We start from the raw sequence: 17468 nt of genomic DNA on the forward strand, positions 1-17468 counted from the left end.
TGGTGAATATTGTTTTTTTTTTTTTTTTTTAAGATCAACGGTCCCAAACTTTATTTAGTTTCACAGATAAGAAGGCAATTATTCACACAATGTCATAAAAAAAAAAAGAATAACTACTACAAACGGTACCCAGCAAGTATCACATTTCGACATGTCAGTTATACAGGAGTGAAAATAAACAGTAGCCAGGGGAGATGCATTAGTCCGCAAGCGGCAGTGCCAGGAAATGTCTCGGGCTGTAGTGCTCGTGGCCCGCAGCACTGCAAAAGGACCAACGTGGTCATGAAAGTCAACAAACATTGTCCTGGGTCGCGTTCCCTGATTGGCACAGTAGCAGTCAAAGGCAGGATCATATCCCACTTAAGTCATACGGTTTCAGTCTCCTGTTCCTGGCAATGTCCAACAGGCATTGTGTGAAAAATGAACAGGGAGGGGAAATCGAGCATTATCATGAGTACAGCATAAACAATCTCTTTGCCAACCAAGAGACATAACTGGGAATCAAAAGAAGGGGGGGGAGGAAGAAACATTTCAACAACTGTTGGACTAGTATTTGTGTGTACAGTAGTGTATCAGTGATCCTAGCTGTGTGTGGTGCACCCTATGTGGGCCGTGTGGGAGAGGGGGCGGTTGAGAATGTAGTGTCGTTGCGGCTGCAGGGCAGGGAGGGGGGGGGGAAAGGCGGGGGGGACAACAGGGGACACCTCCCCCGGTGGGCAAGACCCCGGTGGCCGGGGGAAGGGAAGGGGGGGGGCGGAGGAGAGGGGGAGGGGGGGGAGCTCACGCCACGCCTGGACAGCAGTCAACTGGGCCCTCACTATTCCGTGTCGGGGCGGTCACGCTATACCGGCCTGGGTGCACGCTCGATGGTACGCGGTCAGGGTAGCGTCCCAGTCGCGGGCGATCGGGTACTTCCGTAGGTCCGCAGTCTCCTCCCTGTGTAAAGACACACTCTCCGCGCAAGCCCAGTTGCCAAGAGAGCGACGCCAGTCTGCAGGGCGCGGTGGGGTAGCACTCTTCCATCGTTTCGTGACGAGACGTTTAGCCGTAATGAGTCCTAAGTCCCAAAAACGCGCCCGCAGTTTGGTTTGTTTGGTTCTCTTGTAGAGTCCCAGCAGGCATGCCTCCCAGGTTTTGGGGAGGGTGTCACCCGTGGCCGCCGTCAATGTGTCAGTGACCGCCGACCAGTACAAGGCAAGGTGGGCGCAACTCCAGAGTGCGTGCAGGAAGTCCGAATCCAGGAGGCCGCATCTGGGACACGCCGACGATGTGAGTCTGAAGTAGCGATTCAGTTTGTCAGGAGACAAATACGCGCGGTGTATGATGTAATATTGGGTGGTCTTAAATCGCGCGTTGGGAGGAATATTCCTGGCGCCCGCTAATACTGCGGCCCACTGTTTGTCAGTCCAGTCGCTACCCCGGTCAGTCGTCCACTTCTCCCTCAGTCTTCGAGAGGAAAACTGAGTATGACTGTGCAGCGCTTGTGCTAACCAATGCACTATATGGGAACCATCACATGTAGATACTGGATAAGCATATGTGCGGATGGCTCGTGTCCCATGTCACCCCATGCCTCCGTCAGCTCACGGAGAAGTCTGGCATGTGTCAGAAATTGGCCCACCGGTAGACCGGTATCTGCGGCCAAGGACTCGAAGGGCAACAGCTCTCCGTCGCCATACAGGCCGCCCAGTTCGTCCAAGTCTGCCGCAGTCCAACTGCGTAGCTCGGCCGAGGACAGCACGCTAGTGCCCAAGGGAGTCCCCAGTAGAGGCAGGTTCGGGGCATAAGGCACCGTACTGTTGGTAAGTCTGAGGCTCCGCATAAAGCACTGCTTCGCGACTGCCACATGGACCTGAGTGGGGGGCCGGCCCCGCGTCAGGGGGTGGAAAAGTGTCAGCACCTGTACGGGGGTCAGGGTGGCGTCGATCGTGGCCGTGTCCATCAGGTTCTTGCCACTCAGCCAGTAAGCGACCCATTGTAGCTGGGCTGCTAAGTAATATAGCTCTTGATTGGGGACCGCCAAGCCTCCAGCGTCCGAGGCCGCGTAGAGGGTCTTCAATGCCACCCGGGGTCGCCCTTTATTCCAGATGAGGCGCCTGGTGAGGGCTTCCAACCCTTGAATATGCGTGCCGGCACATACACTGGCAGGTTAGTATAATAATAGAGGAGCCGGGGGAGCATTATCATCTTGATTAGCGCCACTCTGGCCGGCACATTCAGCGGGAGGGAGTTCCAGAACGTGATCTGGGCCGAGAGCGAGGATATGGCTCTCACTAGGTTGTCCTCCAGGAGATCCACTGGGTCTCGGTATATTAAGATCCCTAGGTACCTGAATACCGTCGGGTGCCACCGGAGCGTCTCCCCCATCATGCGCACATCACATTGTGGCATCTCGTCACTGAATGCATATGCCCCCGATTTGGCCCAGTTAACGCGGAGCCCCGACATGTCCCCAAACGTTTGAAAGATGTCCGTGATTGCCTCGGGTATACAGGTGAGGTCCCTGATATATAATAATAAGTCATCCGCGTACAGAGACACCGAATGAATGCCATCCGCCAGTGGGATGCCCCAGTTGTCGCCGGAGGTGCGGAGCAGTTCTGCTAACGGCTCCATCGCCAGGGCGAATAATAGAGGGGAGAGGGGGCAGCCCTGCCTGGTGCCCCTCCCAATACGAATCCTGTCAGAGAACAATCGCCCAGTCCGGACTCGCACCTCAGGTGCCTGATAGAGGAGCCCCACCATCTGGACATAGGCGTCGCCCAGCTCGTACTTCTCGAGGACTCGGAGGAGATATGGCCACTCCACCGAGTCGAACGCTTTTTCCAGATCAAGTATGATGCATCCTGAGCGTGGCCAGGTGGGGGTCGCATACCGTTGGACTCTGAAAAAGCGGCGCAGATTGTAGGACGTGCTCCGGGTGGGCACAAAGCCGTTCTGATCAGAGTGTACAAGTGTGGGGACCAGCGGCGCAAGCCTCCGAGCCAGTGTCGCTGCTAAGATTTTGTAATCAGTGTTGAGGAGTGCCAATGGTCTGTACGAGCCGAGCTCGTTTGCCTCTCTACCCGGTTTTAGTAGGGAGACCACGTTAGCTTCGTTCAGGGACGCCGGGAGTTCAGCATCCTCCGATGCTGCCACATACACCCTCAACAGTTCCGGTATTAACACCAGTGAGTAGGCTTTGTAGAACTCAGCCGGGAGTCCGTCAGGGCCTGGTGCCTTGCCATTGGAGAGGGAGAAGATCACCTCCCGTAGTTCCTCACTGGTAAGCGCAGCACCCAACTCTGTCTGGTGGCCAGTAGTAGCTACCGGGAGTTGCAGTGCCGCCAGATAGTCCGTGATCTCCGCCACTGTGGCCCGCAGCCGGGAGCTGTATAAGGACCTGTAATGCGACGTGAACGCTTCGTGTATCTGCTTCTGGGTGTAGACCTCAATGCCCTGAGCCGTGCGGATCGACAGGACCGACGCGGACTGGGTGTCTTGTCGTACCAGCCACGACAGGAGCCTGCCAGGTTTATCGCCTGTGTTGTGGGTGCGTGCGGAGTGTGCTGCGAAATTAATGTTCTTCAGGCGCTCCATCAAAACAGCGTGATCCGCCCTGGCCGAGATCAGCTGGGAGTCATCGCCCTCTGCCGCCTCTCGTTCTTTGTCTAGCAGTGTCTCTTCCGCCCGTATCAGATCTCTCTCCACCTGTCTTCGTAGGCCCGCCTGCACACCGAGGCAGCCCCCCCCCGGGTCACCGCCTTGAAGGCGTCCCACTCGATTCTCGGGGAGGAGGCCGAGTCACTACTGTCCTCGAAATACTGTATTATCCTCCTGGACAGCTCCTCTCGGAATGGGGTGTCAAGCAGGAGGTCTGGTTGTAAGCGCCACGTGGGTACAGGCGGTCGTGGGCGCCTCCATCCATATACTAGAGTGTGTGGGTTATGGTCTGAGTGCGTCCGCCCCAGGTAGTCAGTGTCTGTCACGGAAGGGATCAGGTCGCGGGACATCATGTATCTATCCAGTCTGACATGCAATGAGTGGGCTCCCGAGTAGTAGGAATACACCCGGGCGGTAGGATTCCTGACTCGCCAGGCATCTTGCAAATTCCACTGCGCCGCCCAATCAAGTAGGGCCCTGGAGGCTGCCTGCGCCGGGGCGGTTGTCGCTGGGGGGGGACGAGCGGTCAAGGGAGACATCTAGCACGCAGTTATAATCCCCACCTAACAGTAGGGGTACGTCCGGCCAAGGTGCAACTACCGCCGATAATCGCGTGAAGAATTTCCCCTGCTCGACATTAGGTGCGTAGATGGAGGCTATGACTATCTGCTGCCCGTCTAGTCTGCCCTGTATGAAGACATAGCGCCCCTCAGTGTCAACATTGCTGTGTGTCAGTGCGAATGGAACCCCGGGCCGAACCCAGATCAGGGTCCCTCGTGCAAACGCTGAAAAGGTCGTGGCGAATATCTGCCCCCTCCACCTACGGCGAAGTGTGGCTACCTCAGTGGCGACCAGGTGTGTCTCTTGTAGTAGTGCAATCTGGATCTGATGTCTTTTAAGATAGGAGTACACCTGATATCTACGCGAGGGTGTGTGCATGCCCCTGACATTCCAGGTACAGAATTTAAACGTAGTCATCACAGTATCCATTGCGGCCAAGCACTCGCCCCCAACCCCCAGCCCGCCCCGCCCACACACGCACAGCAGCAGTTATCAATGACCACTTTTCCCACCCGCCATCCCACACAGACCCAGGAATGCACGTTGTAACACTTCAGTACCAACACTAGTCTCAAAAGGAGAACTTCAACAGAACCATAATACCAAAAGGGCAACTACAAAACAAGTCGCCGCCCAAACGCTCTATCGAGCTCAATCAATCCGTGAGTTCAATGGGGGGATGACAAAGTACGTCGCTCAGGTAAAACAAGTTAATTTGCTATGCCAAGGGAGCCGTTGTGACTCCCCTCCACGGGCAGTGGGTCAAAGGGTCCCAGAAGACAGTGGCAGCGCCCGCAAACAGGGTCAGAGTTCCCAGTGTCACTGGACTCGGAGGTTGAGTTCCGGGGGGGGGACCCCATCCGTCTTTCCCCCGAGGGGGGGGCACTCACCTTTAGGGGTCCGTCCACCCCGCCAATACAGTGTTTCCGGTGGTGCTCCAGTGGGACAGCTCCGGCCTCCCTCCCGGCGGCCGTGGCGGCTCCGCGTCCGTCTGGCAGGTGGGGGGGTCGGGAGCAGAGCACAGACCCCGGGGAGGTGGCCGGTCGGATCAACCCTGGAAGCGAACAAACTGCTCCATGTTGCCAGTTGCAGTAGCCCAGCCAGGGCTAAGGTGAGGAGGATTGCTATGCTATCAAGTCCGCCGTTTGGGGTGTGACATCCGGTAGGCCCTCTGTGTTCGAACCATCCGGCAATCCGTACAGGTATTCATCGTCTTCACTCTCGCGTGGGCTGGCGTTGGAGAGCAGGATGGGTGATTGTGACCCACTGATCTCAGCTGCTATCCGGAGGGCCTCTTGCCGTTCATTCTGAACCTGCTCTGGTGTGGGACCGATCTCTGTGTCCGCGGTCGGCGGTCTGGCCCCCGAGGTGCGCCGCTGTCTCCGCCTGTGGGTACCTCGATTTCTGCGTCGTTCCATCGGTGCGGACCCGTGGTTCGTGTCCACCCCCGAATCCAGCCAGGTCGCCGCCGCCTCCGGAGTATCGAAGAAGTGGGTCTTGTCCTATGCCACCACTCTGAGGCGCGCCGGGAACAGCAATGAGTACTTGAGAGCCAGACGCCGGAGCCGTTGTTTCACCGCTAAAAACGATTGACGCTGTCGTTGAACTTGTACCGTATAATCAGGGAAGAACATCACCTTGGCGTTGTCCACCTTTATGTCTGACAGTTTCCGTGTTTCGCGTAAGATGGCGTCCCGATCACGGTAGTTCAGCACTCGCATAAGCATTGGTCTCGGGTTGGAGCCCTCCGGGGACGGTACTCTGTGCGCTCTTTCCACTACAAAGTGTGGTGACAGCGTGCCCTCCGGCAATAGTTCTCTGAGCCAGGTCTCCATGTGTTCCGCTGTCTCCCTCCGCTCCCATCGTTCCGGCAGGCCTACTATGCGCACATTGTTTCTTCTGGCCCGTCCTTCCGCATCCTCCGCCCTATCCTCGAGGAACTCCACCCGGTTGAGTAGGTCACGTACGTGCTTATCTGTCTGCGCCAGCTTGGGCGAGGCCTCCGCCATCGTTTGTTCCAAGGCCGTGGTGCGTTCGGATAGTTTCTTGTGGTCCGCTCGGAGATGCGTCAGGTCCACTGCTACCTTATCGATCCTGTTTTCCAGTGACGTACGGGTCAGCTGCACGGATTCTTCCAGGCGCTCCATGGCCGCCAGCATAGTGTCCAGCTTGGAGGCGGTTTGGTCAGCCTCTGAGTTCTTCGCCATCTTTCAGCTTGGCGGGGTGCCTCCAGTGCCGGCAGGCAGGGTGGGCCGGAGTCACAGCTTGCAGCGAGCCAGGGTGGTGTGTCCACTTTCAGCGTCTGGGGCCCCCGAGTAGTTGGCTCGCCGGGGGTATTTCTCCCCCCCCCCTCTCCCCCCCCCCCTCCCCCCTCTGGGTCGCGCCGGGGAGGATGTGCGTGTCGCGGCCTACCTCTCAGGGCCGGATCCCCGGTCTCAGGTGGTTGGGTCGCCGACCGGAAGTGAGCCCTGGGCGGGCAGAAGCCGGGGTTGCCGTCGGTCGGAGGGTCTGTCACTCCGATCTGCCTAAAAATTATTCTGGCGGCGGATTAGGCTCCCGGGTGCACTCGGTGTGAGTTTGGGCTCGCCACCGCAGGATATGGAGGAGAAATGGCCCGTGGTAGGGGAGCTTCACTCGGAGCTCAGCCCGGGCACGTCCGCTCACATCGCGTGCTTAGCCACGCCCCCCTGGTTTGAAGACCTATGCTGGGATCAGGACAGGTGTCTTGGATTTTTCTGTTTGAAAATTATCAGTAACATACACGACACGTGGGATGTCTTGAGGTCTTCTCTTCTGCTATTTATGGAATGTGTTGAGCATGGCCTGGCTTGGAACTATTGTTGTTTTTTTATTGAGGGAAATTAATAAATAATTGTTACAAACAAAAGGTATTTACTTAGGCGTTGAAAAAGGCCAAAGCCACTTCTACCTCAATATATGGAAGTATGTTGCTGTTGAACTTTAGCAAACTGAATCATTCTGCACGTATCTCCATGGTAAGATCTAAGGACTAGGTGCGCATTGCGGTTTTGTACCAAGGTTTGATGAAATACCTAAGTGACAATGCCATGTGGAGAGAGGTGCCTGATGTGAACTAAAGTGACAAGTTGGTGTCTTCCATTTCTGATAATTTGCAAGGGTATTGGCAGACCCAGAAGCAGTCCAAGTGTAAGGTAGCGGGACGAAGATTCAGTTTGGAGCAGAGATCCTGCATAGTAGTGGAACCAAGGCTTTGTGTGAATAGGTAATGTTGCACAGAATCAGCTCATGGATGGGCTACAGTACATTCTAAAAATCAAAGGTGTTATTCCTTGGAAGTGCTTGGCTGATTAAAAAGCTGGTAATTCTGTATATTAATAACAACAGCATGCCAAAATCCTTAAAGAATTACTGCAAACATTCGCACTGCCAGACAAGATATGAATAAGTGTAGGATACCCGAATATGATAATATGAGTTAAAAACCAGCCTCCTTGGCTTTCCCTGATTTAAAGTTGACAAAAAAGCAGTGCAGTCAAATTGGATCGTGATCTTTGTGAAAGTTTATGGAGGGTAGAACAATCAAGAAAGAACACAAACCCTCACCCACGAGTGATGGTCCAACTAGTTGCTAACTAGAATTTATTATTTCTCTAACCTGGATATGGAGGCAGGGTACCATCGAACGGAGCTTTACCCACACTGTATGACTACTTTCTGCCTATCGTGTTTACCTCCATAGTTTTAGGTTATCTTCTGCAGTGTAGGTCACATAGGATTTGATCAGGGAACTACTATCTATCGTCTCTAATGTTATCAATATGAATGATATATTGTTGTATGAGGACAGGATAGCCTATAATAGAGATTGGTGAATTTCCCAGTGGCTAATGATAAGTGGTCTGACAGAACAGATCAAAGAGTGAAAACAAAAAGTTGATGTTACAATTTCTCTGGTAAAGTGTTCAGCAAATTAAGCCTATCTACCAACCCAAATATCACAAGAGATGTTAAGAAAGATTGTAGCACCCACAAAAGCACTCACAGAAAAAGCTTAAGCCAATTAAGTCTCTTGATGTGGTAAATTTATGTGGTGGTTTCATCTAAAATGTGACAAATCGCTCCCAGTTTTTGCAGATATAGTTTGATTACCATGCTAAGGCATTAGAATTACAAACAAGAGGAAACATTCCAGTAACTGAAGAGGTGCTACAGGTGGACATAATCAAGCCTTATTTTGAAAGGCAGACTCGAGAACTGGTGGTAGAAGCCAGTCCACATGGCCATGTGTGGTCCTGGTGCAAACATTTCTGGCTGGTCATATGTTGTGGTTTAATTGCTCATGAACCTAGGAGACAAACTCCGTCCCACTTCACAGGGCACTGTTCGCGGTCCCAGGTGTGGATTCAGGAAGTGATAACTTGAAGGCGGCGGGTTGGAGTCTTAACCAATAATTATATTTCAGTGTTGTATTTCTAATGTACAATGTTTCACAATACATTTATTCACCTTAACAGCATACTGTATGCTATATAGGGAAGTAGGAAAAAAACTACTTTAAAAGCATGAAACTCTAAGGCACTGAAACAACGAGGGGAAAAGGATGTAATGTTCTATGTTTTTGTCGTACAGAAGGATGTCATCAATTATGGATGGTAGGATTTTAGCAACAAAAGCAGGGCTGTTAGTGTCGTATTAGTGTCATATTTGTAGTCAAAGTGGCAATATACCATTGACTTACTGTTGGTTTTCTCGTGGCAGGCTTTGATTTCAATCATGGATGGGGTGCAAAGGTCAGGCAAATAAGAAAAGGTATGCAGTTATCTAGTTAATCCTGTTTGATGTTCGGTGTCCTCCTTGTGGCAATCCTGTTTTGGTGATGCTGAAAACATGACTTTTGACTTGGCTGTTATATTTGGTTAGACTGTCTTCTCGTTGTTCCACCAAATTGTTTAAAAAGTTCTTCAATTCAATAAATCTTTATTCGGATCCATTTATCGAATCCATAAAAGCACAAGTCCTATCTATCAATTTACAATACACTTTAAAAATCTTTGAAATACATAAAAATACAGTTTCTAAGATAAAAGGAGAAAGAATGGCATGTGGATTATATACAAAATAATTATCATTTGCTTAGGACCATGTTTTAAACAGTAAATACTGAGATTCAGCCTTCATTCATCGTACATGGTAGAACGTGCCCGGACAGCTGCTTTCAAAAAAGAACATACTCGAATGACCAGAACATCATCTTCCAAGCTAATAATTTTGGTATAAGCTGATTTATGGTCAATAATAGAAGTTATCTTAAAAACGGGATTAGAAACTATTTAGTGTACATTTGATCAAAATTACAAAAGAATAAAAAATGTACCATGGTTTGTTTACTACACTAGTTACATGGGCACGTCATTTGCTCAAGTTTAATAGTGTACCCCAATGGGAAACAAAGCATATATTTCATAGTATCTGCTCTTAGCCGAAACAGTAATTGTCTTTCCCAGCGACTAATGTTCTTCAGAAGGTATCCTGATGGTAAAATAGATTAAATATTTTCTATCAACATGTACCTTCCCACTGACTGTTTGGGCATCTCTTCTGCTTTTCTTAACATGTTATACTTTTCATATAGCATCCCCTGTAGTGATTTTTTGTTCACACTGCCCAGATCACTGGGGTTTAAAAAGAGGTGCTCAAGATTTACACTCGATAGGCTTTCTCGCACGGCCGAGAGCCATGGTATTTCCAACCCCTTATCACAACTAAGGCAGTCAGAAATTATACTTTGTGTTAGTGTTGCCGCAGGATTCTGCCATACTTTGAGCCAACAGATGGCAGGCCGGGCTCTGAAAAAAGTCCTCTATATATGTTAAATTCAGCTCCCTGTGACAAATATATTTATTTAGATGCAGTAATCGGGGCACCTAACAATTTTCTACAGAATCTGTTCTCCTCGGTTTGGATGCCCTTAAAAAGTTCTATAGACCATTTGTGATATGGCCAAAAATGAATAGTATCCCTCTCCTCTCTTGTTGGTAGGTCTTGTTTCTTCGACAGGGGATCTGTCCTCAGTTATATAGTTACTGCAATAGGGAAGCCACAATACATCCATATTTATATCCCTGTTTAATAAATGTGTCAGTCAGGCTTTTTTTTTTAAACAAAACACCCAAGTGCCCTATATGTATACCACCCAACAGAAGAAGTGCCCTGATTTTAGGTCTTAAAAACACTGGTCTCTATGGAATGTTACTTAAAGTATCTTAATGTAGACATGGAACCTCACCTTTCTCCCCAAATGCTACTTTCTTCCACTTTGTGGTGCTGAGGGACACATCATGTTATCATCTCCTTCTATGGCCTACATCAAAGTACTATAGCACCAGAAAGACTGGTATGAAGGCAATACAAAACCGCACATTTAACTTTTAACAGTCCGTGCAAAATAATTTATATTCATGATATGTAAATTCTCACTTGAAATTATTATACATTTGCAACTTGTTTTTCTTCGAAGAAGTATTTCTAGTCACGAGGTCTACGGGACTCCTCCTATAGTCTGTATTGCACATGGTCATCGGATCCATTGTTAGATTGTTTTTTCCCGCCATCGAGTTTGGACGTCCATGTCAGAACTCCAGGATCGAAGCTTCGACACGTTACTGCGGCATCCTTCGATGGGTGACTTGTCAACTTTCGACGGATAATACAGGAAAACAACAACTACTGGTCTTTTTTGCCACCCTTTGTTCTGCCTGCCCGGACTCGGGTTTCAACTTCAGCTTCCAACTTCGTCGCCATCTTCTTTTACTCTATGCACACAGAGTGATGGAAAAAGACTGCCTTCAGCTTCTGCTCCAGGTGCCACGGCAAATACTCTAGGCAAGACAAACACCCGGTCTGCAACCTCTGCCGGTCGCGGAAACATTGTGTGAAGCATGCTAGGCCTTTCTGGCAAAAAAAACTCTGTCAACCTAGAGAACAGCACTGAGTACATACTACAATGCAGATAAGTCGAGCCCACGATGCACCCAATATCTACGGGGTCCAACTGCAAAGCCTCCACACTGCGGAGGATGTTAAGTAGGAAGCAGAACCCCAGGAGGCACCAAGGGATGCTCCCATCCTACTCGCCAGCAGTGGAGATGGTTCCGAATTGGACAATGAGCCGGAAGACCCAATTAGGCACCTGGGTACATTAACAAAAGGCTCACACGCCCAAACAAAAACGCACACACTGGCTCACGGAATCCCACTGCTCTCGGGCCATATCGGTATCCGGCACAAGGCAAAGGAGCAGACACTTGTCCCTCCACCTAAACAGACTTTTAAAGGCACCGAAAAGTTAAAGACATCGACCAGTATGAAGTCGAAGGCCCTTTCGGAGTCTGTGTCAAAGACTCATACAACTCCTGAAAAGCCTTCCAGGGCTTCAGAGTGGAATTCACTGCAACAAAACATGGGATGTCCTTGGAGCAGAAAACTCCCACAGCGCCCAAGACATATCACCAAGCCAAGTCTACCTAGGCACAGAAAACATCTTCGGCATCCAGACACTCTGCGTCCACAACACTTTTGATGCCAATACTTGCAAGGACAGCGACAGAGCCAAATGAACGGCTGGTTGAGCCTGTCCTCACCAAACTGCAGGTACACCTCGATGCTAGACAAAAGACACTGTTTATTATCCTGAACACAGGAACAGTGGTTACCAAACCACTTCCTCCACCTACAGAGACACTCCTAAAGAGGAGATCATGGGGCCACAGCTACCAAAGCCTCCATGCAAAAAGAGAAAGGACAAGAGTACTAGCCCCATACAGTTTCCTCTGGAAGTACTACCTCTTCCACCACCTCCTCCACTTCCACTGATGCCAACTCCTCCAGTTTATCCAACACCACCATGATGCTCACCTCACGGTCACCCACAGCCTCATCCTTAGGAGAACATAGCCCAGGTCACCATATTGACCTCTATGATGCACCGTACTCCCCTAATCTACAACATGACATTGGAGATATTGATCAGCCATGGGAGGACTATGATGTTGACCCTCGGGGAGATACAGACCCAGATCTATACCCTTCTAAACCCTCACCACCAGACAACACTACTACTTACAACGAGGTTCTGCGCTGGGCTGCACAATACCATAAAGGTAGAAATGTAAATCATCTAGAATGAAGACGGTTTTCTTGTTGAACCCCTCTCTTAATCCCACTGCACTGGTCAGTTCTTGCCAATGTTGAAGGGCATGCTTAAACCCACAGCTGAAATCTTTAACCAACCCATAAAATCAAGGGTTAGAACACCACAGATTGACAGAAAGTACAAACCATCGTTAATTGACTGCACTTACATCCAAGGTCATGTCCTGCCAGACTCACTGGTAGGGCATATAGTTAGGAACCAAGCCAACTAGAAGGGTACTGGTGATTCTCCTCCAATGATAAGAAGAGCAAAAAGTATGATGCAGCGGGTAAGTGTGTGGCAGCCCAAGTAGCAGGTCACCTTAGCATAGCGAATTCCGTGGGCCTCCTGTCTAGATATAACAGGGCACAATGGGATTAAATGCAGGATTTACTCCAGCATATCCCTGACCAGTATAAGCAACGAAGGTCAAAACTAGTAGAAGGAAAAGCAACATCCAATGCCACAATTCAATGAGCATTAGATGCAGTAAGCATCAGCATTGTTATTAGGTGCCATGCTTGGCCCAGAGTATCAGGTTTAAAACTTGAGGTGCAACAGTATCTACTCAATCAATCAATCAATCATAGCATTTGTATAGCGCACTACTCACCCGGAGGGTCTCAAGGCGCTTGGGGAGGGGGGGGTCCGCTACTGCTCGAACAGCCAGGTCTTGAGCTGCTTCCTGAAGGCGAGGTGGTCTTGGGTCAGGCGGAGGTGGGTCGGGAGGGAGTTCCAAGTCTTGGCGGCCAGGTGGGAGAAGGATCTTCCTCCTGTTGTGGCTCTTCGGCGAGGGCGTGGCTGGTCGATCGAAGGTGGCGTGTGGAAGCGTAGAAGTTGAGGCGGCTGTTGAGGTAACTCGGGCCTTGGTTGTGCAGGGCTTTGTGTGCGTGGGTGAGGAGGCAGAAGGTGATTCTCTTGTTGACCGGGAGCCAGTGCAGGTCTCTCAGGTGTCTGGAGATGTGGCTTCGTCTGGGGATGTCGAGGATGAGTCTTGCTGAGGCGTTCTGGATTCGCTGGAGTCTCTTCTGGAGCTTGGCGGTGGGTCCGGCGTAGAGGGCGTTGCCGTAGTCCAGACGGCTGGTGACGAGGGCCTGGGTGACCGTCTTCCTGGTCTCGGTGGGGATCCACCGGAAGATCTTACGTAGCATGCGCAGGATGTTGAAACAAGACGAGGAGACGGAGTTGACTTGTCTGGTCATGGAGAGGGAGGAGTCCAGGATGAAGCCCAGGTTGCGTGCGTGGTCTGTTGGTTTGGGTGCGGAGCCCAGGGCGGGTGGCCACCAGGAGTCGTCCCAGGCGGAGGGCGAGGAGCCCAGGATGAGAACTTCTGTCTTGTCTGAGTTCAGTTTCAGGCGGCTAGTCCTCATCCATTCGGCTACGTGTTTCATCCCTTCGTGTAGGTCGGCTCTGGCGGTGGCGGGGTCGTTGGTCAGGGAGAGGATCAGCTGTGTGTCGTCGGCGTAGGAGATGATGTTGAGGTTGTGTTGGCGTGCGATGGCCGCAAGGGGGCTCATGTAGACATTGAAGAGGGTGGGGCTGAGCGAGGAGCCTTGAGGAACGCCGCAGATGACTTCGGTGGCCTCTGACCTGAACGGGGGTAGGCGGACTCTCTGTGTTCTTCCAGCGAGGAAGGAGATGATCCATTCCAGTGCCTTCTCCTGGATTCCGACGTTCCTGAGGCGTTGCACTAGGGTGCGGTGGCAGACAGTGTCGAATGCCGCGGAGAGGTCTAGGAGGATGAGGGCCGCTGTTTCACCGTTGTCAAGCAGGGCACGGATGTCATCGGTGGCAGCGATGAGGGCGGTCTCGGTGCTGTGGTTGGCCCTGAAGCCCGACTGTGAGGGGTCGAGGGATCCATTCGTCTCGAGGAAGGCGGCCAGCTGCTTGTTGACTGTCTTCTCGATGACTTTGGCTGGAAACGGGAGGAGCGAGATGGGGCGGTAGTTCTTGAGTTCGGTGGGGTCTGCTGTTGGTTTCTTTAGTAGAGCGCTGAGTTCGGTGTGCTTCCAGCTCTCAGGGAAGGTTGCGGTGTCGAAGGAGGCGTTGATGATGTCCCGTACTGAACCTACCATTTCATGGGGAACCCTTATTTGGCCCCCAAGTAGATGAAATGCTAGATAAAATACAAAAGGACACCAATACCTCAAAAGCCATGGATACCCTTCAAACCTACCAACAAAAGAGTTCCTTTCGGAGTGGCCAATGCAGAGGGGCATCCAAAACAGTCACCTCCACAGACACATCCACCCCTCAAAAGACTCAAAGCCCCTATCACTTACAGCACACTAGAGGGTCTTACTATAGATCGCACTGCATGGGCCAGCAAAGGCTGAGGTCGTGGATCCATTTCGAAAGGGACCACTGCCACTAAACATTGACTCTTCGCCTCCCCCTCCACTCTTAACACCAGTAGGGTGGTGACTACAAGACTACCACAAATAATGGATTACATTAGATCAGTGGGTCCTATCAATAATAAAAGTTGGCTATTGTCTCAAACTTACGTCTCAACCTCACTTACGTCTCACCCTCCCAATATCCCACCTCGAACACAAACTACGTCAAAAGAACACCTCTCACTCTTATCTTACTAGAGGAGATTCTAGCTCTACATCAAAGGGGGCCACATTGCCCGTCCCAATACAACACCAGGGGCAGGGGTGTACTCCCTATACTTTCTCATTCCAAAGAAAGCTGGGACTTTATGGCCAATACTAGACCTCAGGGCCCTCAACAAATTTATTCTATAGGAGCACTTCCACATAGTAATGCTCTAGAAAGTCATTCCATTATTACAGCAAGGAGACATCATGTCAGTCATAGATCTCAAAGAAGCCTATTTTCACATACCAATACATACAGACTATCAGCGCTACCTCCGCTTTCAAGTAACTGGCCAACATTATTAGTTTGAAAGTGTTGACATTCAGAGTAGGTACTGCACCAAGGTTATTCACAAACTGCCTCCCAGTAGTATCAGCTCATCTCAGAAGGGAGAGCATGCACATATTCCCATACTTAGAAGACTGGCTGATCAAGAGTGCAAACAGACAACGTCTTCAGGACACTCAAAGGGTTATCAACCTTCGACACAAGCTAGGCTTTACACTCAATACTACAAAATCCCACCTAAACCCTTACAAGTGCAGCCGTTTTTTAGTGCGACACTAAACTCTACCACAGCACAAGCATGTGTCCCGGTCTTGCAAGAGTACACAGATCCAACTTGCTTTGCCTCTTTTTCAATAAAATTGTTACATAACAGTCAAAACAGTACTGAGCCTTATAGGCATGCTGGCCTCATGCATCTCTATAGTGTCACATGCGCAACTGCATACGCGCCCTCTACAGCAATGTATGAATGGAAAAAAAATTATTGCACAATCACTTAAAGCCATTTGCAATATTTCTTACATTTGTAAATACAAAACATCAATAAAATTCGACCTGAATACCATAGTAAAGTTGTTTAAAAGTACTTATTTGTTTTAAAAGAAGAAAAGGAATGATTTTAGCAGCATTTAAAAAATAAGTATCAAATTCTGTATCTTGAAGTCATCAGACGGCGGAAGTGTGAAGCACAAATAACATCTAGATCTACCATCGTGTGTCTTAGCACCACTATGTTTAATATGACTGACTGCCGTTGATGTTAAAATGGGAGAGCAGATCTATTTCCTATTGGTTTGCATTGTTACTGTACAAGCTCTTCAGATGTCGACCGGGCTTTCTTTATCGGAGAGCCTAACACACTACTCAGTCATGTATTTACCGAATTTGGCTATATCTGTTGGTGCTGTGCAGGCGAACAGAACTGATACTGCTTCATTGCATGTCCAAACCCCTTTAGATAGACATATCGGTTTTAGCAATTTCTGACGTTGTTGAAGCAGGTCGCGGCAGCAGCAGACTAAATGTAGCAGAGACTGCTTTTTATAGTTGCAGATTCTGCACCTGGATATAGAGGCCAGGGATTTCCATCCAGGGTTTAGTTCTTTAGTTGGAAGGGGCGCTAGCCTGGCCCATTGATTATGTTTTTTAAAGCCTTCCTCCCCACTGCTTGCTTCAGATAAGGCTGTATTGTATGTTCCTTATATGATGGGCTGTGTAGTTTGCTAAGTCTGCTTCCTGTGACAATTGTTTGATATGTTTGTTGAGTGCGTTTTTGATTGCCACATAGCTTAGGCCCTCTCGTCCCCAGTTTTTGTGTTGTCAAGCCCAGCGTTTCCACTACTTCCTGCATGTAGGTTTTCCATGGATTAGTTGTCCCTTCGTAGATGGGTATTAGCATGCTCTTTAGACTTCCAATTGGTGCTTTCAGCACTTGATAATAATATTTTGCCTGCATTCCCAGGCATTCATAGTTTTGTTGCACCAGACCAAACTCTAAGCGAATTAGGCTATTCCGGGTCTATTTTGGTAGCTTAAATATGCGTTTGTACGCCTGGCATTGTGATTTCTTCAATATGATGTCCATTTTGCCTGGGAATACCTGCTGTGCATAGCTCGCCATTGCCCTTATTTTGGACTGTATAACTCCTCTTATTGGGACTGTTGGACTAAGCAATTCCTCGTGGAGTTTCTACAAAGCACAGATTGTCGACTGCGCGTTTTAGTTCTTTTTTTGTAAATCAAAAGAGGCTTTCCCAGTATTTCTAAGCCATGCTCCATGATAGTTATATGATTTTTTGGTTTTAATTATCTCATTGGCCACTTTCCATTTAAGCAGTCCTTTTTTGCGCAGCGCCCAAATATCATCACTTTGGTCTTTTGTGGGTTTATGACCCTTGTTATAGATGTTAAGAGCATTTAGTCCTCTTTAGAAGCCGATTTTGGTGTGGTCCATCACTACCAGGTCGTCTGAGTATTGTAATATTTGAAACTTATCGAGGCCTATTTCCGGACTGACGAGGTTGGCATTTTGAAGTGTCTTCCCTAGATCTGCTGTATACAAGTTAAAGAAAGTCAGGGCTAGAACGCAGCCCTGTTTTAGAACCCTTGTCTGTAAAGCATTTCTTTGTTATTGTATTGTCTGCTAATTTAACTTTGTCCACGTTTTACTGTATGAGGAGATGATGGCACTCAAGAA

General features: G+C 49.6%; 2 protein-coding genes across 3 annotated transcripts in view; one reads left to right on the forward strand and one right to left on the reverse strand.

Moving 5' to 3' along the window:
* The window catches only part of MCM9 (minichromosome maintenance 9 homologous recombination repair factor), a 352109-nt gene that overhangs the window by 179628 nt on the left and 155013 nt on the right, over positions 1 to 17468 (forward strand). The window lies entirely within an intron of this gene.
* The window catches only part of ASF1A (anti-silencing function 1A histone chaperone), a 51980-nt gene that overhangs the window by 12785 nt on the left and 21727 nt on the right, over positions 1 to 17468 (reverse strand). The window lies entirely within an intron of this gene.

Source organism: Lissotriton helveticus, chromosome 6 (genome assembly GCF_964261635.1).
Source record: "Lissotriton helveticus chromosome 6, aLisHel1.1, whole genome shotgun sequence".
NCBI classification, from domain to species: Eukaryota; Metazoa; Chordata; class Amphibia; order Caudata; family Salamandridae; genus Lissotriton; species Lissotriton helveticus.